Source organism: Lepus europaeus, chromosome 1 (genome assembly GCF_033115175.1).
Source record: "Lepus europaeus isolate LE1 chromosome 1, mLepTim1.pri, whole genome shotgun sequence".
In the NCBI taxonomy this organism is placed as follows: domain Eukaryota; kingdom Metazoa; phylum Chordata; class Mammalia; order Lagomorpha; family Leporidae; genus Lepus; species Lepus europaeus.
The window spans coordinates 17,998,954-18,021,676 of NC_084827.1; the positions used below are offsets into that span (position 1 = coordinate 17,998,954).

Below are 22,723 nucleotides of genomic sequence, written 5' to 3' on the forward strand. Positions count from 1 at the left end.
CGGCACATGTGTCACCGGGGGTATCCAAACAGAAGGCCCTCCAGAGCCTGGTTAAATATAGCATCATCAGTAAGGAAAGAGCAGGTATTTTCAAGGTTTAGAAAAAAAAATCACAGGTGTTTTTGGATATCAATACAGAAGTTAAGAGTTTGTTTGAAAGGCAGAGATAAAGAGAGGAAGAGATCTTCATCTCCTGGTTCACTTCCCAGATACCCACAACAGCCAGGACCAGACCAGGCCAAAGCCAGGAGCCCAAAACTCAATCCATGTTTCCCACGTGGGTGGCCGGTGCCCAGCAGCAGGAAGCTGGGAGCGGCAGTGGAGTCGGGACTGAAAACCTAGGCTGCAATGCGGAATGCAAGTAGCCCTTCATTGCTGCTGTGCCAGACAGCCACCCGGGAGCTTTTCTCTTTGGACAGAGACTGCTGCTATGGGAATTTGCAGGATAAAATGGGAAACCAGGCAAGAGGACCAACTTTGAGCAAACCTGGAAGAGAAAGACCAGAATTAACAGGAAAAACTGTCCTCCCAGGAAACAGCTACTAAGGTGGCAGCCTGGAGCTGGGGAGGAGCATCTAGCATCGTCAGGGAGACGTCGGGGTATTTAATCCGTCCAGCAAAGGCAGGATCCACTAGAAAAGGGCATCAGAGGACCACAAAGAGCAATCGGTAAATTAGAATGGATTGTCAAAGGGAAAGCCAGCGCAGGCACTGTGGCTCAGCAAGTTGAGCCACCGTTTGCGATGCCCGCATCCCATGTCTGAGTGCTATTTTGAGTCCTGGCTCCTCTGCTTCTGATCCAGCTTCCTGCTAATGCATCCTGGGAGGCAGCAGATGATGGCTCAAGTACCTGGGTCCCCGCCATCCATGTGGGAGACCTGGATGGAGTTCCTGCCTCCTGGCTTCCACCTGGCCCCGCCCCAGCTGTCACAGCCATTTAGGGAATAAACAAGCACATGGAAGACTCTCTCTCTCTCTCTCTCTCTTTCTCTGCCTTTCAAATAAATGAATAAATCTTCTTTTTTAAAAAATGGAAAAAGAAATTAGTATAAGACTTGGAAAATGCAGCCAAGAAATTCTAAACAAAAATGAAGCAAAAGGTCACAGAGCTGGAACGGGTGAATGGAAAACAGCAGGTGCTGATACGAGTTAGGAGAGTCTCGTTCGACAAGCAGTATTCGAAAGAAAGTGGAGAAAATGGAAGAAAAGAAACCATTAAGAGCTACTGAACAAAGAAAGAAAACAGGACACAATTTCCCAGCATAGAAGAATATTGGGTTTAGTGTTAAAAAGGGGGGCGGGCATTGAATTGTATGGTGGGGTTAGCCACCACTCGGAACGCCTGGTTCAAGTCCCAGCTACTCTGTGCTTCAAATCCAGCTTCCTGCTAACGCGCCTGGGAGGCAGCGGATAATGATCCAGGGACTTGGGTTCCTGCCACCCCCCTCCCCGAGAGACCCAGATGGCGTTCTTGGCTCCTGGCTTTAATCTGGCTTAGCCCAGCTGTTGAGGGTGTTTGGGGAATGAACCAACAGATGGAAGCTCTGTGTGTGTGTGTTTCTGTCTCTCCCTGTCACTCTGCTTTTCAAATAAATAATTTTTTTTCTTTCTTTTTTTTTTTTTTTTGACAGGCAGAGTAGACAGAGAGAAAGGTCTTCCTTTGCTGTTGGTTCACCCTCCAATGGCTGCTGTGGCCGGTGCACCGCGCTGATCCGATGGCAGGAGCCAGGTGCTTCTCCTGGTCTCCCATGGGGTGCAGGGCCCAAGCACTTGGGCCATCCTCCACTGCACTCCCGGGCCACAGCAGAGAGCTGGACAGGAAGAGGGGCAACCAGTAAATAATTTTTCTAAAAGACCTCAAGGATCCCTTTGCTTACACAAAAAGGACCCAAGTGTATACAGGCTCTTCCATTGTCCCAGTAGCTCTGGGTCATGATCCCAATCCATGTCTTGTATTGAATTCTCTCTCCCCAGACACCAAGGCCTCCCTTGGATTTTAAATAGTTTCCCACCACACAGAGAAAATCCAGCAATAAGAAAATATTTTAAAACTACACTGAAACCACAGTGCTGCCCAACCAAAGGATGCTCTGGAGACAGAGACATTTAAAAAAAAATTAGTCTGTTCTTTCAATAAACAAAAGCTTTTCTTTTGGAAAAAAAACCTTTTACCAAACTTATGCTGAAAATAAACATAAAATAGGGTGCTTCAGAAAGTTGGTGCAAATGAAATTAAAAGATGAGTTTATTTTGGTGTAAAACATTTTGAAGTCCATGCATACAGGGAATCTTAAAAAGTTCATGGAAAACAAACTTTGTGAAAAAACTATCCATGAACTTCCAAAAATTTTGCACCAAAACAAACTCCTTTCTAAAGCAACATTTTATTTATTTATTTATTTGAATGTCATAATGATAAGAGTGGGAGATACAAAGAGATCTTCCATCTGCTGGTTCACCCTCCAAATGCCCACATCAACCAGGGCTGGTCCTGGCCAAAGCAAGGAACTGGGAATCCCATCTGGGACCCAATTACCAGGGCCTTCCCCTGCTGCCCGCCAGGTTAATTAGTAGGAAGCTGGGTCAGAAGTGGAGTAGCTGAGACTCGAACCAGCACTCAGTCTTGGATGCCAGCATCCCAAGTGGTGGTCTAACCTGCTGAGCCACAGTACCCACCACCCAACAACCTTTAATTGTATCTCTGTAGACTTTTTGAAGTTCAAACATGTATTCACATATATATTTAGTTAATCGCATCACTCTAAAATGCCCTGAGAAGACAGAAGTGCAGAGGACTATGGGAAAAGGAAGTGCGGACATGGGGGACTGGAGTTCAGACGCACTTTTCCTGAATTAGCCACGGGGTGGAAAGCACCACAGAAAACCACCACAGCCACCATGGAACAGTGCCTCGAGGACTGGACGTTTCTGACATACAGCCTCTGGCTGTATTTTTGACGTGTGCACCAGAAAGCATCCTCTTAGGGTAGCTCCTAATTGTGCTCAGAATTAGCTTCAACTGGGACCCATCACCTTCTTTTACGACTGCTTAGTTATAGTGCTCTGACATTCCTCTGTTTATTGCTTGTTTCTTTGTGCATTGTAGGTTCCCTAAAAGCTGAGACTTTGTGTGTGTCTGGTGCATCGTAGGTGTACTGTTGATATTTACTGAGTGAATGAAGCCTACAGATCCACCTTTGTATCTTAAGAGACTCCTCTGTCCACCCTGTCAGAGTTGAGTTGTGTGGATTGGGTTTTCCGTAACTACTTAGCCCGAAGCTCAGATTCAAACTTCTCCTAAAATGAGCTGCTTTCAAAGATCTCATTCCTATTGTCAACACCATTAGCACAAATATAAAAAGGAAACGTTGAGGGCCAGCGTTGTGGCATAGCAGGTAAAGCAGCCACCTGCGCCACTGCATCCCATATGGGCTTCAGTCTGCATCCCAGATGATCCACTTCTCGTCCAGTTCCTTGCCTGGGAAAAACAGTGAAAGATGACCTGAACGTTTGGACCCCTGCCACTCAAATCGGAGACCCAGATGAAGCTCTTGGCTCCTGGCTTTGGCCTGGCCCAGCCCTGGCTGTTGTAGCCATTGGGAAATGAACCAGAGGATGGAAGATCGATCGATCTCTCTCTCTCTCTTTTTTTTTTTAAAGGAAGCATTGGACAAAGACAATATTTGTTACAACAAAATGCAAATTGTTCATCGGCAAGTGATGCAGAATGTTGGCTGCTTCTCTTCCCATCCAGCTCTCTGCTATGGCCTGAAGAGGTAGTAAAGGATGGCCCAAGTGCTTGGGCCCTGCACCCACATGGCAGACCCAGAAGAATGTACTGGCTCCTGACTTTGAATCAGCTCAGCTCTGGCCATTGTGGTCATTTGGAGAGTGAATCAGCAGATGGAAGACCTTTCTCTCTGTCTCTCCCTCTGTCTGTCTGTAAATCTGCCTCTCAAATAAATTTTTAAAATCTTAACGCTTAGAGCAATCAACACCCAGAGCAAAAAAGAAAGATCTCAAGTAAAAAGTCTAACTTTACAACTCAGAAAAAACTAGAAAAAGAAGGACAAACTAAGCCCAATAAGTAGAGGAAGGAAATAAAAAAGGTCAAGAAACAAAATGAAATAGAGACTATAAAATCTAAAGAAAAAAACAAATGAAAAGTTGGGTTTTTGAAAGGATAATTTAGCTAGACTGAGAAACACCTTTTAAGAAAGATTGATTTACTTGATAGGCAGAGAGCGACATCTTTCCTCCGCTGGTTCACTCCCAAATGCCTGCCACAGGTTGAGCTGGGCCAGGTCAAAGCCAGAGCCAGGAACTCCATCCAGGTCTCCCACGTGGGTGGCAGGATATTAATCTTTTGTCGGATAGGTAGCTTGTAAATATATTCCCCTCTCTGTTGGATATCTCTTTATTGATCATTTCCTTTGCTGTGCAAAGTCCCATTTGTTGCCTGTGCACCACTGGGGATTTTGTTCAAGAAGTCATCTCCTATACCAATGTCTTGGAATATTTCTCCTAAGTTTTCTTCCAGCAACTTCATAGTTTCAGGTCTTAATTTTTTTTCCACAGATAGAGTTAGACAGTGAGAGGGAGAGACAGAGAGAAAGGTCTTCCTTCCATTGGTTCACCCTCGAAATGGCCACTATGGCTGGAGCTGCACCGATCTGAAGCCAGGAGCCAGGTGCCTCCTTCTGGTCTCCCACATGGGTGCAGGTGCCCAAGCACTTGGGCCATCCTCCACTGCCTTCCCGGGCCGCAGCAGAGAGCTGGACTGGAAGAGGAGCAGCCGGGACTAGAAACAGTGCCCATATGGAATGCCGACGCTGTAGGCAGAGGATTAGCCAAGTGAGCACTGGCTTAATTTGATTTTTGTGTATGGTGAGAGGGAGGGATCTAATTTCATTCTTCTACATATATAAACCCAGTTTTGCCAGCACCATTTGTTGAAGGGATTATCCTCACTCCACTGTACTGTCTGAGCGCCTTTGTCAAAAATCGGTTGGCTGTATGTATGTGGATTAATTTCTGGGCTCTCTATTCTGTTCCTCTGATCTATATATCAGTTTTTAAAAAAGATTGATTGATTTGAAAGTCATAATTACAGAAAGAGAGAAAAAAGGGACAGACAGAGAGAGGTCTTCCATATGCTGGTGCACTCCCCAAATGACCACAATAGCTGGAGTTGGGCCAAGCAGAAGCCAGAAGCCAGGTGCTTCCTCCAGGTCTCCCATGTGGATGTAGGGTCTCAAGCACTTGGGCTATCCTTGGCTGCTTTCCCATGCACACTAGTAGAGAGCTGGTCAGAAGTGGAGCAGCTGGGACTTGAACTGGCACCCATATTGGATGCCAGCTTTGCAGGCGATGGCTTAACACAGTACATCACAACACCAGCCCCAACATGCCAGTTTTTATTACAGTACCAAGCTGTTTTAATTACTATAGCTTTGTAATATGCTTTGAAGTCAGGTATTGTGATGCCTCCAGCTTGATTTTTCTTTTTCAGAATCACTGTGGCTACTCTGGGTCTTTTGTGATTCTGAATGAATTTTAGGATTGTTTTTTCTAATTCTATAAAGAATGTCATTGGTATTTCGATGGGGATTTCATTGAATCTGTAGATTGCTTTAGGTAGTATAGATACTTTAATGGTATTAATTCTTCCAATCCATAAGGGAAGAGTATCTTTCCATTTTTGTGTGTGTTTCCTTGATGATTTCTGTCAACAATACTTGATAATTTTCATTGTAGAGATCTTTCACTTCTTTGGTTAAATTTATTCTTAAATATTTGATTTTTCGTGGCTATTGGGAATGGGATTTATTTTTTGATTTCTCTTTCTGCGAGTTCTTCATTAGCATATAAACAAGCCACAATGATGTCGCCTCAGCCCTGTGAGAATGGCCAAAATCCAAAACACAGAGAGTAACAAATGCCGACAAGGATGTGTAGAAAGGGAAACACTTACACAGCGTTGGTGGGAATGTAAATTAGTGCAGCCACTGTGGAAAACAGTGTGGAGATTTCTTGAAAAACTAGAAACAAACTTGCCCTAGGATCCAGCAATCCCACAAACTGGGTATGTACCCCACAGATATGACCATATTGTACAAAGAGACACCTGCACCGCCATGTTTGTAGCAGCATGTTCACAATAGCCAAAATTTGGAGCCAACCAAGGTGTCCATCCTCAGATGAATGGATAAAGAAAATGTGGTATATCTACACAATGGAATATTACGCAGCTATACAAAAAATAAATGAAATTCTACCATTTGCAGCAAAATGGACACACCTGGAGGGTGTCATGCTGGCTAAGATAAGTTAAACCCAGAAAGGTAAATGCCGCATGTTCTCCCTTATATGTAGGAGCTAAAATTTAAAAAACAAACCAACAAACAAAAAAGAAATGCCTGCGTGTATAGTATTGCTGTAAATGTAGTTTTGTAAAAATTTATTTTATATCTTTGTCAAACCACTGGTTAGGAGCACTGTACTACAGGGGCAAGCACTGTGGCACAGTCAGTTAGAGCCCTGGCCTGTAGTGCCAGTAGCCCAAATGGGCACCAGTTCAAGTCCTGGCTGCTTCCATCTCCCTGCTAATGTGCTGGGAAAAAACAGTGGAGGATGGCCTGAAACCTTGGGCCCCTGCACCCACACAGGAGACCAGGAAGAAGTTCCTGACTCTTAGCTTTGGATCGGCTCAGCTCCAGCTGTGCGGCCATTTGGGAAGTGAACCAGTGGATGGAAGACCTCTCTCTCTCTGTCTCTGCCTCTCACTGTAACTCTATCTTTCAAATAAATGAAATCAACCTTTAAAAAATATTATACTACTATGGTTTAAATGATTTGTGGTCATTTAAAATTTACTGTGTATGGGTGAAATGGTTATTTTTCCATTCAATTGCTGTTTGTAGCCATTGTCTATATTCCCACTAAATTAGGGTCTTTTTGCTTTTTACTTGTTAAACATTCAGGGAAATATTAAGCCTTTTTACTGTAATGTAACTTTAAAATATGTCATCTCAAAAACTAAAGAAATAAAGGGAGAAGGAAGAAATGTGGAGGGGGGGAGGATAGAGAGAGGGAGTAAAGGAATACCATTATGTTCTTAGAATTATCTACAGGGGCTGGCCCTGTGGCGTAGGAGGTAATGCCGCCACCTGCAGTGCTGGCATCCCATATGGGCGCTGGTTCAAGTCCTGGCTGCTCCATTTCCAATCCAGCTCCCTGCTATGGCCTGGGAAAGCAATAGAAGATGGCCTAAGACCTTGGACCCCTGCACCCATGTAGGAGACCCGGAGGAAGCTCCTGGCTTTAGATTGGCCCAGCAGGAGCTGTTGCAAACATTTGGGGAGTGAACCAGCAGATGATTCACTCTCTGCCTTTCAAGAAAAAAAAGAAGAAAAACTGTATTTAAAAATCATATTGAGGCCGGCGCCGTAGCTCAACAGGCTAATCCTCTGCCTTGCGGCGCCGGCACACTGGGTTCTAGTCCCGGTCGGGGCACCGATCCTGTCCCGGTTGCCCCTCTTCCAGGCCAGCTCTCTGCTGTGGCTAGGGAGTGCAGTGGAGGATGGCCCAAGTCCTTGGGTCCTGCACCCCATGGGAGACCAGGAGAAGCACCTGGCTCCTGCCATCGGAACAGCGCGGTGCGCCGGCCGCAGCGCGCTACCGCGGCGGCCATTGGAGGGTGAACCAATGGCAAAAGGAAGACCTTTCTCTCTGTCTCTCTCTCTCACTGTCCACTCTGCCTGTCAAAAAAAAAAAAATCATATTGAATCTGTTAAAAACTAATTTAAAATTAAAAACCATTTTAAAAGACATTTATTTTGATGTAAAAATTTTAAATTCATGTATAATATTTTTATAAGACATTTCCCATGAACTCTTTTTTTTTAAGAGATTTATTTATGTATTTGAAAGTCAGAGTTACAGAGAGAGAAGGAGAGGCAGATAGAGAGAGGTCTTCCATCTGCTGGTTCACTCCCCAGATGGCTGCAATGGCTGGAGCTGTGCCAATCTGAAGCCAGAAGCTTTCTTCCAGGTCTCCCATGTGGGTGCAGGGGCCCAAGGACTCGGGCCATCCTCCACTGCTTTCCCAGGCCATAGCAGAGAGCTGGATCAGAAGAGGAGCATCCAGGACTTGAACCAGCACTCATATGGGATGCCAGCGCTACAGGTGGCAGCTTTACTGCTACACCACAGTGCCAGCCCCTCCCATGAACTCTGTAAAGTGCTGTTGTGTTACGTATTATGAGTAAGCAAGAGATGATTTAAAGATATAGGAGAATATGGGGGCCCGGCACTGTGGCTCACTTGGTTAATCCTCCGCCTGCGGCGCCGGCATCCCATTTGGGCACTGGGTTCTAGTCCTGGTTGCTCCTCTTCCAGGCCAGCTCTCTGCTGTGGCCCGGGAAGGCAGTGGAGGATGGCCCAGGTGCTTGGGCCCCTGCACCTGCATGGGAGGCCAGGAGGAAGCACCTGGCTCCTGGCTTCGGATCGGCGCAGCACTGGCCGTAGTGGCCATTTGGGGGGTGAACCAATGGAAGGAAGACCTTTCCCTCTGTCTCTCTCTGTCTCTCTCTGTCTCTCTCTGTAACTCTACCTGTCAAATAAATAAATTTTAAAAAAAGTTTAAAAAATATATAGGAGAATATGCATGGGCCATATGTAAATATTATACCATTTTATGTTAGGGTTCTTGGATATTCCTGGATTTTAGTACTCGCAGGGGGTCCTGGGACCCATCCCAAGTGGATATCAAGAGACAACCTGATAGTATTTCTGTTTAGGAGGATTTTTTTTCCTTTCAGGACTTAAATATATCAACAAAATGGCAATAGTAAGTCCTCAGCTGTCAGTAATTACCTTGAATGTAAAAGGACTAAATTCTCCAATCAAAATAAATAGCATGGCTTAATAAAGTGAAAAGGAACCCCGAGATTCAATTCTGTGCTTCCTACAAAGGCTGCCTTTATCTTTAAGGATGTGCAGCGATTGAAGATCCAACAGGAAGATAGATCTCAAATACAACCACCAAATAATACACCTCAAAGAACTAGTAGAAAGAATATCGTATACTGAGCCCGTGGTTAGCAGACGTGTCCATTGACAGATCAATGAGAAAGCTGTGGTTCACACTGGACATATACACAATGCAGTCTTCTTCAGCCTTTGAAGAGAAATCCTGTCATTTGTAACAACATGAATGAGCTGGTGCAATGTTGAGAATTGTTAGATTAATGTAATGAACTTTACACTCAGGGAAAGAAGCCAGGAACAGAAAGAAACCACATTATCTCATGTATTTATATGTGGAATCTTAAAAAAGTCAAACTCAGGAGCAGAGAGTAAAATGTTTGTTACCAGGGCCTGGTAGGGGAGAGTAGGAGGAGGGAATTGAGACACAGGTCAGAGCATACAAACTTTCAGTTAGGAGGAATACCTTCAAGAGACTGAATGTCCAACAAAGTAACTATGGTTAACCATATGGGATAATTGAAACTTGCTGTTGGAAAATTTGATAAAACACAACATCCATTCTTGATTAAAACCTCTGAACAAATGAAAGATAGGGACATACCTCAATACAATAAAGGCTGTAATGACAAACCCACAGCCAACATTCCTATTGAGTGAGGAAGGGCTGAAGGCATTTTCTCTGGGATCTGGAACCAGAGAAGAAAACCTCCTCTCACTGTTTTTATTCAATATGTGATGGTGGTTCGAGTACTTGGGTCCATGCTACTTACACGGGAGACCCAGATGGAGTTGGGAGCTCCTGGCTTCATCCCGGCCTGGACCTGGCTATTGAGGGCATTTGGGGTGAAGATCTCTCTGTATGTGTCTGCCTGTCTCTCTGCCTTTCAGATAATCTGAAAATTTTAAAAATAACCAATGGAACAGAGTAGAGATCCGGGGAATTAATCCATACATCTGCAGCCAACTGATTCATGACAAAGGCACCGAGAACATACACTGGAGAAAGGATGGTGTCTTCAGTCCATGATGCTGGGGTATGAGCATTTCATGCAGCTGTTAAAACTCCATTTGGGACATACACATCCCACGTTGGAATGCCTGGGTTCGAGTCTTGGCCCTGCCTCCATTCCACTCTGTTAATGTACACATCACCCTGTGCAGCAGGTGGTCAGCCAAGTATTTCGGTTCCTGCCACCCATGTGAGAGACTTGCTTGCTCCTGGCTTTGGCCTGGCCCAGTCTCAGTTGTTGTGGGCATTTGGGGACTGAACAAATGGATGGAAGATTCTCTCTCTGTCTTTGTCTCTCTGTCTTGCCTTTCAAATAAAAAAAATGTTGATTCTTTTTATTTTAAGAAGTACTGGGAAAACTGGATATACATACACATAACATTGGATGCCCCCATCTCTCACCCTATACAAAAGCAATTCAAAATGGATTAAAGATCTAAAGGAAAGACTTGAAGCTACTGGAAGAAAACAGGGGGATACTTCAAGACATCGGTGCAGGCACCACTATGTTGGATAAGACTCTCAAAATACAAACAACAAAAGCAGAATTAGACAAACTGGAGTATGTCAAGCTAAGAAGCTTCTGCACAGCAAAAAAAAGCAGTCAATAGAATGAAGAGAAGGCAACAGAATGGGAGAGTTTATTTTCAAATTATGTGTCTCTCAAAGGATTAATGGAACTTATAAGGAACTGAAAAAACTCAAGGAAAAAAAATGAAACCATCCAGTTACAAAATGGACAAAGAATCTGAACAGACATTTCTCAAAAGAAGAAATAGAAATGGGCAACAAGCATATGAATAAATTCTCGGTATCCCTAGCCATCAGGGAGGTGCAGATCAAAACCTCAGTGAAGAACCATTTCATTCCAGGTAGGATGGCTATTACCAAAACACAAAAAAGTAACAAATGCTGGTGAGGATGTGGAGAAGAGAGAACCCTCCTGTGCTGTTGTCGAACACAAGTTCGCACAGCCAGTGTGGAGAGCAGGATGTGCCTCAGAAAACGCAACATAGATCTATCACACTACTCTTTCCCGCTGCTGGCTGTGTATCCACGGAATTGAAGGCAGCCTGCCCAAGGTGAACCTGCACTCCCATGTTCACTGCTGCACAATTCACAGTGGCCAGTGGGCATCCAGGTGTCCGCGGATAGATGAAAGTATAGAATAACCTAGCCATAAAGAAAGAATAAAGTCCTGACGTTTGCAGCAAAATGAATGCAGTGGGAGAGGATTGTGTTAAGTGAGGTAATCCTGACACAGAAAGACAAATATCTTGTCTCTGCTTCTTACATGGACGTTTTGAAGTCTACATGGGGAGTGGAGCTGAGCTTATCTAATCAAGAGGCACAGTTATGGGATAGGCTGGGTCCAGTCCATCTGTTTACAGCAGGGCAAGCTGCGTTCCATAGCAGGGAACTTATGGCAGAACTCCCACTGTTTGCAATGGATTCTGGATAAGCAAGATTTGTTGAAGAATTGACAAGAGGACTTAAAGTTTCTCTCAGAAGAAGAGTATTAGAAAATACAATTTTTTTGCCACTGTTACCCAAGCATTAGATGAACATCTTAAATTAAAACAACAAGTTCTTACCACTGCTGTGGTCCATTTCAAGAGATTCTATTATAGCTTCTCTCTGTGACGTCTAGTGTCTGTATTAATGGCTCTATGTGTGCATTGTTGGCATCCAAGGTGGAGAAACTTGGAGTGGTCTCAAACACAAGATCGATTTCTGCTGCTTCTTCTGTTTAAACACTAGATTCTCGTATGCCTGTTCAAGGAATTTGCTTATGGGATAAAGCACACACTAGAATGTGAATTCTGTTAGAACCAGTGGGCTGTTGTATCTAGGTAGACCCTCGCTCCAGTATGTGCAGGACACGGCCTTCCCTTTGCCTGGAAGGAGGGGATGCCACCTACAGGTAGATGAAGCTTTGCTTCCTGTAGCTTCCCCACCCAAGTGCCTCGGCTTGCCCACACGTAGCCCTGTTGTGCTGTGGAAAGGTGCCCGACAGTGCTTTGCTGGGTTTTCTGTGGATGTAGTCAAGATTTTGAAAATCGTCAGGGTTGTTTGTAAAACTATATGAGCAGTGGAAGAATTTGTAGGTGAGAAAGGAGATGGCAGAGGTTCTTTGTAAGATGCTGAAACCAAAGCCACCTCCAAGAAGTGAGGAGAGCACGGTCCAAATGGAAGCCAGAGCTCCAGCTACGGCCAACCTTAGAGCATTCCAGAGAATTCCATAGTGCACTACTGGGAAATAAAGTGCGGGATAGATGTCAGTAGTGTATTCGCTGGAACATAGATGAAAGTAAGCTTCTGTCAAGCATGTTGGAAAGTGATTCTGTTTTTGCAAGATGAGTTTTTCCTTGCCCAAGTTGATTCTAGTACATCGTGGATTATCCTATCCTGGTTTTAAAGGTTTGGAAAAGGGGCCAGAGTTGTAATGTAGAAGATTAAGCCTCCACCTGCGACACTGGCATCCCACATGGGCACCAGTTTCAAGTTCCAGTTGCTCCACTTCCAATCCAGCTCCCTGCTGATGCATCTGGGAAAGCAGTGGAAAATGGTCCAAGTGTTCGGGCCCCTGCACCCACGAGGGAGACCCGGATGAAGCTCGTGGCTCCTTGGCTTCAGCCTGGCACAGCCTGTTGGTTGTGGCCATTTGTGGACCAGCAGATGGAAGACACCTCTCTCTCCTTCTCCTCCTCCTCCTCCTCTCTGTAATTCTGCCTTTCAAATGAATAAAACTTTTTTTAAAAAAGTTTAGAAAGATTCTAAGAAGACCTACAGACAGACATACTGATACTTCAAAATTAATAGCTTTTGATTCGTATAATATTTCTTAATTTGGGTAATAGAAATTGTAGCAATTATTAAGCATAATTGTTTAAAGTTCTCTTTGGTCATTGAGAGACCAAAGAAGGACATAAAAATTCAATATATGAGGATTTTTCCCCATCATAAGTTAAAGTTTAAAAATGTTTTTAATAAATTAAAACTTACAGGGGCCAGCGTTGTGGCACAGTGTGTTAACGCCCTGGCCTGAAGCGCCGGCATCCCATATGGGTGCCGGTTCAAGACCCAGCTGCTCTACTTCTGATCCAGCTCTCTGTTATGGCCTGGGAAAGCAGTAGAAGATGGTCCAAGTCCTTGGGCCCCTGCACCCGCATGGGAGACAGGGAAGAAGCTCCTGGATCCTGGCTTTGGATCGGCGCAGCTCTGACCATTGCAGCCATCTGGAGAGTGAATCATCAGATGGAAAACCTCCCTCTCTCTCTCTCTCTCTCTCTCTCTCTCTCCCTCCCTCCCTCCCTCCCTCCCTCCCTCCCTCTGCCTCTCCTCTCTCTCTGTAACTCTGACTTGAAAATAAATAATCTTTAAAATAAAAAAAAAGAAATTAAAACTTACAAAATCCTGGAAGATTTTTTTAAAGCTTTTATTTTTTATTTATTTGAAAGTCAGACAGAGAGGTCTTCCATCTGCCAGTTCACTCCCCAAGTGGCTATGTGGACATGGCTGATCCAGGAGCTTCATCCAAGTCTCCCCCATGGGTGGCAGGGGCTCAAACACGTGGGCTATTCATGGCCACTTTTCCCAGGCCATTAGCAGAGAGCTGCATAGGAAGTGAAGCAGCTGGGACATGAACCAGTGCCCATGTGGTATGCTGGCATTCAGGTGGTGGCTTTATCTGCTATGCCACAATGCTGGCCCCTGAAAAATTTTATTTAAAAAAAAATTGTACATGAAGATGTTGGTAACGCAATCAGTAAACCAGGTGTTTTGTAAGCTTCATTGGAGAAAACACCACCATAAGGGTGAAATTTAGCAAAGCTTTAATGTTCATTTTTAATTCAGCTATGAAAATGCCTTTATAAGGTATACACACCCTAGTTCAATGTCATTTCTCAGTGTGGAGTAGCAAAGGGACTACAGGTGTCCCGAGCCAGGAACACCACCAGATTTCAGCCAGTCTGCTCCCAGCTCCTTGTAATTCCCATCCGAGTGTGGACTTGAGACTGAAGGTTACATCGGCCGGGCTGGACTGTCTGTGAAGCCGCATGAATTAATTGCTTTGTTCAGACTTGAAACAGAGTGGTGAGTAAAATTCAGAGCCATTGGCTATTAATGAACAGGTTAAGGATTAAGTTGGGTTCTTTTTTTAAAGATTATTTATTTATTTGAAAGGCAGAGAGAGAGAGGTCTTCCATCTGCTGGTTCACTCCCCCAATCAACTGCAATGGCCGGAGCTACGCCAACCTGAAGCCAGGAGCCAGGAGCTTCCTCCAGGTCTCTCATGTGGGTGCAGGGGCCCAAGGACTTGGGCCAAATTCCATTGCTTTCCCAGGCCACAGCAGAGAACTGGATCGGAAGTGGCGCAGCCAGGACTGGAACCATCGCCTAGCAGCTGCACCTGCTAGGCCACAGCACCTGCTCCTGGTTTTGTTTTGTTTTTAATAAATCAATTGTGAACAGTAGGTTGATTAAATTAAATGTTGGTGTGTATATGTTCCCCCCACCCCCATCCCCAGTAGTAAGTTCTCTAGCTTTAAAGAAACACTGCCAATTTGGACTTAGAGTGATGATTACCAGAGGCTGGGAAAGTGGGGAGTGGGTGGGGAGCTGGATAGAAGGAGCAAGTGGGGCAACTGCGGTGCACTGTGCACCGATGAAAAACTCAGAGAGTAGAGCCGACAGGCTGCAAGTATAAGAAAACATAAGGAACTGGAAATGCTAATCGCCTGCCTTGAGCAGTTTCTGCTGTATACGTGTGTTGAAATGCCACACTCAGCCTCATCCAAACCCGTGTGACATGTTAATCAAAAAAATTAGAGAATTTTAAAAAGTTACATCCCTATATCCATTCCCATGGTAATTAGTCATAATATAACAAATTGTCAATTCAATAAAAATATACAGTCGTTAGAAACAAAGCTTTACTTGGAAGTACTGGGTTCTAATCATGAAAATGCTTAGATATGACTGAGAAGACAGAAGAGGATTCAAAGAAATGGAGATATTCTAGATGGAAAGACAGTTTATTCCTGTAAAGATATCAGTCTCACCAAATAAATCCCTTTATTTCCCACAATCTAAATACGAGTGGGGTTTTCAAGACTGAATAGAATTATTCTTTTTTTTATTTTTTTATTTTTATTTTTGACAGGCAGAGTGGACAGTGAGAGACAGAGAGAAAGGTCTTCCTTTGCCGTTGGTTCACCCTCCAATGGCCGCCACAGTAGGCGAGCTGCGGCCGGCGCACCACGCTGATCCGATGGCAGGAGCCAGGTGCTTCTCCTGGTCTCCCATGGGGTGCAGGGCCCAAGGACTTGGGCCATCCTCCACTGCACTCCCGGGCCACAGCAGAGAGCTGGCCTGGAAGAGGGGCAACCGGGACAGGATCGGTGCCCCGACCGGGACTAGAACCCGGTGTGCCGGCGCCGCAAGGCGGAGGATTAGCCTAGTGAGCCGCGGCGCCGGCCTGAATAGAATTATTCTAAAGTTCATCTGAAAACATAAAATGGGAAAATATCCAACACTATTTTGAAAACCAGTAATAATCTTGTATTTAGTAACACAAGAAATATTTCCAAATCTATTGTTTAATGCAGATTACAAAATACTATGAGCATAAAAATAAATTTTGCTAAAAATAAATTGGGCATGAAAAGGGCTTGAGTAGATAGAGCAAACACAAATGATATCTGGTTCAAAAATAGGTCACTTTGTAAGCTCATCCGGATGTCTGAAATTTTCTACAGCACACAGTATATTGACAGTGTGCAGGGGGAGAAGCTAAAGCTTTCGTAAAAACTCAGACACCCTTAGTCTTTCAGGAAGTCCTCCCGTATTTCACCCTCTCCAGAGCCGGGCTAGGCGGCTTCGCTGCTGTTTTACTATCGCTGACACAGTACTTGTACAGCCTAATTCTTCAGCCTTCTCTGTTTTGTCTCTGTGTCTCGAACGCAGAACCTAATAAATAGCAAGTCCTCAATAAGATTTGTTGACTGAATAAATAAGAAAAAAAAATTCAAATAGGAAAAATTGCAACCTCATATGTTACCACTAGAGGGCACCACATCCCTACCAAGCTAGCTCTAGGAGCTTAATGGATTTTTTTTTTTTTTTTAACAAAGCTGTTCCAATCTGAGAAACCTTCCAAAAGGCATTTCCAAGTCCCCCCATCACCACCCCTCAAGGGGGAACTGAATTTAAATTCTTCCTAACAATGAGGTATCTGTTCTTAGTCCCAAGATACCCCACCTCATCCAAACTCGTCGTGTGTAATATCTGTTCCATCCACCTTGGCAGTAATCAAAGGAATTTTTTTCGGTTGCCAAATGGTAATCTATGTCTCTGTCTCACCTCCAGGACAAGACGCAAGCTCACGGTGAAGCTCACTTTTCTCGTTAGCCAACTCAGTTCCAATCACCGAGGGTGTGCAAAAAGTCACTTAATTAAATTAAAATGCTAACATTCTCCCTTGCACCGTGTGCTACGCCAAGAAAATCTAAAAGGCAAAGTTCCAGACTTGCAAGAATTATGTGATGATTAAAAGAACATTTTCAGATTTATGGATGGTTTCAACACAGGATAGAAAGCCTGGAAACGTGATCTTAGTTTAGAATTAAAGCGACAGTCACTTCTGTGAGAGGCAGATGGCTGTTGATGGGGCGGGGGGGGGGGTGCAGGGGTGCCTCTGGAGCAAGGTGCAAGTAGTGTGCGTTGGCTGGCGAATGGGAACGGGGAGAGCTGTTTGCACAGCTGCTGTGCTGTAAGGGCTGTGAGTCAGACCAGGGGTCTTCTAGCATCCCACGCTAAATGTGCATTACGGAAGAACCAAGCAGAAATTTCCCAGAACGTTTGTGTCAAAATATGCTTCTCTCTGAATTCGATTTTCCCATGCGCTTGGGGAAGAGCCCATGTACGTGAGGGGTCCCCAGTGTGTTCTTGTAGAATCTAGTGAGAAGGGTGCCAGCCCTGGCTCAGATCTCAACCTGACCCCCGAGGAGCTTGTGTGACCTGGAGCGAGTCACCCAACCTCACAGCACCTCGGACCCCGGGGAAGGAAGAATGCGGGTGCAAATCAGAGCCTACTGCAGAGGGTGTTCCACAGGAGTCCCTGAGGTGCTGCAGGGAAGAGCTTAGCGTGGTGTCTGGTACAGATGCCCACTGGCGCTGTGGACTCGTCCACTGGCTGACATAAACAATGTCCGCCTGCCATGCCCGGCACAGAGCAGGTGCAGTGCAAATGGGGGCTGTCATTGGGACAGCAGAGAAAGACCCACACAGCTCCTAAGGGCTCTGAGCCCTGGAGGCCCTGCAGCTCCACCCCGCACAGTGAGGCCACTAGGAGGACGCGGGGTGGGGGAGCCTCTGACCCTCTCCGTCTGCAGGGAGCCTCTGTTAGGAAGTCAGTAAACATCTTACCAGGGAGGAAACGTGCAGGCATGCGGCTCCCGCTGTGACCACCAGGCCACACCCAGCAGCTTAGCATGCAGAATGAGGTCCCATTTGCACTCAGGATCAGTGTGGGGGCTGCACGCCCCTTCCTGACCCAATTAGTAGGAGTAATGACTTTCTAGGCATTCTTTTCCCCCCATCAGTATCCTTAAGGAAGTGGGGTTCATTCAGTTCAGCCGGACAGTATTTATTAAGTGTTCAAGGCACTGTAGTGAACACTCTTCATGTACAATCCCTGCACGCACACCTTCCCCGGGTCCTGGAAGGCCAGAGCTCTCTCTCCACCGAGGCCAGGGAGCCCTGTGTTCCAGCTCATCCCACTCCATGGTTCCCCCAAACCTTGGGGCTGCACCCTGTGATCACAGAACCAAGTTTCCTCCCTCCGTTCAGCAGTAGCATCCGCCACCTGCTACGTCCAGCCCGTGATGAGTAGACACAGTTCTCGGTTCTCGGCCCAGGAGGTCAGCCCCGAGGTCTGTGGCGTGCCCGCCCAGCCCTGCCAACAGAATCCTGGTTCAGAGATGAGGGAACTTCTCTGTGAAGATCCAGGGAATGTATTTTTGGGGTTTACAAACCATATAGGTTTCTGTCACATATTTTTTTTAATTTATAGCACATTAAAAAAATTTTAAGTTCCTAGTTCCTAAATTGTCCTTAAACAGGTCTCAGACCACAGTTTGTTAATTCTAGTCCCAATCAACTTACTAGTTACTTAACATTAAATTTAGTAAGTTATTGGGGCTGGCGCCATGGCTCACTTGGTTAATCCTCTGCCTGCGGCACTGGCATCCCATATGGGCCCCGGGTTCTAGTCCCAGTTGCTCCTCTTCCAGTCCAGTCTGCTGTGGCCCGGGAGTGCAGTGGAGGATGGCCCAGATCCTTGGGCTCTGCACCTACATGGGAGACCAGGAGGAAGCACCTGGCTCCTGGCTTTGGATCGGCGCAGCGCCGGCTGTGGCAGCCATTAGGGGAGTGAACCAACAGAAGGAAGACCTTTCTCTCTGTCTCTCCCTCTCACTGTCTAACTCTGTCAAATTAAAAAATAAAAAAATTAGTAAGTTGTTCTCATGGTTTTATAACAGTCTGTTGTTGGGTTCTTTTTGTTGTTTTATTTAGCCTTCACATGATATGATTACCTGCTACCTCCATGTGGAGTCATTGTAAAACCTAGCGCTCAGTGGGCCTAGCACATAGTAGGCAGTTTGTTGCAGGGTGGGAAGAGTATGTTTCCAGAACAGCAGGCACCGTGGCTTCTCACCAGGAGGAACCTTTGCCCTGGAGGGGAAGACGTGGACAGAGAGGCTGCCGTGCAGGTGCAGGGTGACCTCCACGCTGGCTTCAAGGAGACGGAATCGCTGCCCTGCAGGGGACGTGGCTGGAAGCCAGACAAAGAATGGATGGAGAAAGGGGCATGAGGGTGGCAGACACGTGCGGTGATCAGCTTGTGAGGAAAGGATGCTGGACGCACGCCCTTAGCAGAGGGACCAAAGGCTGCTATTTTCTAAAATATTTGAGAGACAGAAACAGAGAGTCCCGGTCTGCTGGTCCTTTCTCCCCAAATGCCCCCAATGGCCAGGGCTGAAGCCGGGAGACAGGAGCTCCACCCACATGTGCCCGTGGGTGGCAGCGCTCTGACCACCTGAGCCATCGCCGCTGCCTCCCAGGTCTGCATTAGCAGGAGGCTGGGGCCAGGGGTTTCTAGAACCCAGGCATCTTAACCTCTAGGTTCAACACCTTCTTCCTCCCTGCCCAAAGACTTCTTTAACCGCCAAGACTGTCTGATATTCCACTTTATTTGTGTTACTGAAATAAAGCCCCCTTCCAGGCCCCAAGTACACGGGCTTGTCTTTCCCCTCACTAGTAAGACTGGCTGACTTCCAGACAGCAGGATTGATGGAGAGATGTGGAACAGAGCATAGAGTTAGGGGACATGCTGCAGGACATGGCTGGGAGACACAGCCCTGGCCGGCCAGCTGGGCTGTGAGCTGAAAGTCCTGTAGCTGGCTGGGAGGTGAGGAGCACCGAGCTGGTGCCTCTGCTGTGTTCGTCACCATCAGGGGAGGGGTGGCTTCCCAAAGCACACTAGGAGCAGGAGAGAGACATTGCACAGGCAAAGCAACAGATGGCCCTAACACCTGCTGCACCCACGTCCCTGGGAGTGGCACGTGAGGCATCTGGAAACGGACAAAGGTCCTCGTTCTGGTCGTGTGCAGCACAAGGCAGGGAGCTGGCACAGGGACAAGCGCTCTGGGGGCCGGGGCCTCCAAGCTCAGTGTGCTGGCCAGAGAGGAGCCTCTAGAAACCCACACACATCCCAGGAAGCTGCCAGAGATTTTCCGGAGATGCTGGAAGGAACTTGAATGGCTCTTGTTACACATCTGGGTGACGGGTTATCTCCTTCCATCTGGAGCTCTGCTGGATCCCTACGATGGAGGATCAGACCCGACATCTGGGACAGGGATGGCACCTCCGAGGACACTGCCTGAACAGCCAACCAGCCTCAACCAAACGACGAGGGACCCTGCACCCTAACATCAGGAGGCTCAATGCTCACACACAGGCCCTAGGGCTTAGAATTAAGAAAGGGTCCTTGGAGATCCTCCACCCCTCCCTCCTATTCCTGCCCTCAGGGGTTCTGAGCCAGTGGGTCTCGGGTGTGTTCCCCAGCCCAGCAGCAACAGCATCAACCTGAGAACTTGTTAAAAATGCTCATAGCAGGGCCCCACCCCTGACCTCCCAACTCAGAAAGCCAGGGGCGAGGCCTGCGGTCAGTATTGCCACATCGTGCAAGTGCTTCCCGGCCAGCCGCGACCTCAGGAACCACTGCTTGTCAGGGCTTTGCCCTGACTCCCAGGTGGGTAGGGGAGGGCAAGAGGCTTAGAGTCCACACCGCTTTTCCGTCTTACTTCAGCGTCTCCACTTTCTTTACGCACCGAGGACTAATATCTAACTCCAATCAACCTGCACGTGGGACCCCTGGTAGTAGCTTCCTACACCCCTGCCCCTAGAACTTGTGCCGCTGTTGCAAGATTGATTTTGTTTTCTTTGCTTCCAAAAGTCAACCCTGGCTGTGCTGTTTCGGCTGTCGTCTTCCTCCGGTCATGTCCCCGGAGATCCTGAGGCTCGTTACTAGTGTCCCTCACGCATGCTAACTTTGGTTCCCCTGTCCCTACTGTACCAAGACACCTGTTAGAGTGAATGTTCGAGGGGACTCAGGGAAGTCCAGAGATTAACCTGGCTCACAAAACCCACGACCATTTTCTGTCCTTGCAATGTGAGCCTGCAGTGGGCAGCCTCACCGAGTTCACAGGAACACGCACACTGGTCCCATGTTTGTTTGTTTTTAAGATTTATTTATTTATTTATTTGAAAGTCAGAGTTACACAGGGAGAGAGCAGAGGCAGAGAGAGAGAGAAAGAGGTCTTTTCCATCCACTGGTTCATACCCCAGTTGGCCGCAATGGCCAGAGCTGAGCCCATCCGAAGCCAGGAGCCAGGAACTTCTTCGGGGTCTCCCACGGGGATGCAGGGGCCCACAGCGCCAGCGATCCCATGGTTTGTATACATCGAGAGCCTTTTCCCAGTTTTTTCTCCAAGCTGCTTCTCTTCAGAGCACCACAGTAGTCCAGTTCCCAGGAGAAGCATTGCAAAAGTTGGGAAAGAGAGAGTGTAAGCCTGGGACCAACAGGGAAACTTGGTTCTCAGAGCCACAGTTGTCTTGTTCTTCTCATTGAATTTGCTCCCTGAGACATACAATTACTTCTCATGACTTTCTAAATGCTTTCGGGTCATCCTGACCCCCCTGCTCCTCCTGGCTTCCCATGGGCTCACCCCCAAATGCCCACTGTGGTAGACAGTAGTCGGTGGGAAAGGGATTACTTAGAATCACCAGGCAGTCCTGTAAGGGAGTCAGCTGTTAGTTGGCTGGAAGACAAAGGTTTAGAGGCAAAGCTGTGCACCCCAGACTGGCTGTCCACAGCTTCTGTGCGTGTGTTCTCGGTCCACAGGGCGCCCACGGAGACAGCCCTGACACAGCGACCCTTTAGGTCCTCTCTCATGTTTTTTATACATTTTAAAGCAAAATGGGGATCATACAGTACTTTGCGATACAATCTGTGTTTTCACTTTATAATTTACTACGTATTTTTAGGTTGTTGGGAGGACTCCTACATTAACAACTTTTCACCTGTAAAACCTCCTTGGTAACAGATAGGTAGTGGGACAAAACTAACCAGTCCCCTGCGTGGGGGCACCTGTGTTCCTGCAACCCATCACTTAGCATTGTAGAAATAGTTACGTTCATCCCATTTGATATTCTGGTCCCAGATGCTATGTGGTCTGATTTATTTATTTATTTATTTATTTATTTTGAAAGCTTTTATTTAACAAATACAAACTGCATAGGTACAGCTTTAGGAATATAGCGGTTCTTCCCCCCAGACCCTCCCTCTCACCCCCACTCCCATCCCACCTCATACTTCCTCTCCCATCCCATTCTTCATTAAGATTCATTTTAAATTATCTTTAATATAGAAGACCAACTCTACACCAAGTAAAGATTTCAACGGTTTGCACCCACACAGACACACAAAGTGTAAAGCACTGTTTAAAGACAAGTTTTATCGTTAATTCTCATAGTACAACTCATTAAGAACAGAGGTCCTACATGGGGAGCAAGTGCACAGTGACTCCCGTTGTTGATTTAACAATTGGTGGTCTGATTTTAATATTTAATATTAGCACACTGCATGGGTTCTCTTGGGCTGCATTTGTCTCCAATGGTTTTGTCTCTTCATCCTTCTCTGTCGATCTCATTGGTGACTTGTGTTCTTTTGTGAGCAATGCCTGACTAAATTTCATTTTGTTCAGTCTCGAGAGCCATGCGCCTCATGGTAGCATTTTTGAAGCCATTCACACTTGGTCTCCATTCTGTCAGTTCTGTTTGTGCTCTATTTTTAATACTGCCCAGGTTTTGTTTTGTTTTGTTTTTATTTCTGTAGTAATCAAATTGACTTGTTTCCTCTATTCATGATTTGGAAATTGTGTGTGTATGTGTGTGTGCATGCTTAATTTAAAATGTATCAGTATATTTATACCTCTTTTTCCATTAATTTAAAAAAGTGTACAAGTAAACAAATACACTTGCATTTTAGAAGTTCATCTCGGCTCAAAACACACAGTTTCCTTTGCGAGCCCCTGATACCTCACCCCCCCACCAAGAGATCCACTGTCTGAACTTGGACATCTGTAAGAGTAGGTC

The 22,723-nt window shown here is 46.2% G+C and overlaps 1 pseudogene; it reads left to right on the plus strand.

Annotated features, from left to right (window-relative positions):
* The first annotated feature begins 348 nt into the window (after nt 1-348).
* Nucleotides 349-12,224, plus strand: LOC133762057 (cyclin-C-like; annotated as a pseudogene).
* Nucleotides 12,225-22,723: the final 10,499 nt, after the last annotated feature.